Source organism: Halyomorpha halys, unplaced genomic scaffold, assembly GCF_000696795.3.
Source record: "Halyomorpha halys isolate HHAL.00 unplaced genomic scaffold, Hhal_1.1 Scaffold3553.1, whole genome shotgun sequence".
Taxonomy (NCBI): domain Eukaryota; kingdom Metazoa; phylum Arthropoda; class Insecta; order Hemiptera; family Pentatomidae; genus Halyomorpha; species Halyomorpha halys.
In genome coordinates this window covers 18377-18802 of record NW_027106979.1, presented here as the reverse complement: position 1 = coordinate 18802, position 426 = coordinate 18377, and positions in this window count along the sequence as shown.

The window sequence follows — 426 nt, the reverse complement described above, 5'->3', positions numbered from 1 at the left end:
AAAACTTGATGGGCTTAAGTGATATTAAAGTAAATCTATAACCAATAATAAAAGGCTACAAACACTGAGTATCAATCAACCCCATAAATACACAATTTATTCGGCGGATGATATCGGATACGGGCTAGTTCAGGCTTATACCAACATACGTGTGTTAATTCATAACCATTTTATTCGTATTTTGGCAAGGTTTTATAATTATTGGCACCACTGTTCGTCAGCAGGGCTATCCAAACGAAGATCGAGCACTCCAAGGGGTTTTAATCGGGACTTTTTAGTGTATACTATTTAAAATGATGTAACTCACTATTCATCACTATCTTTGTCGACCTTGTAGGTGGCCCTGACCGTCAGTTGGCAATTCGAATCCACACTGGTAACATCTTCAGCGGTGAGTATGGCGACAGAATATTATTTTTTTGATTT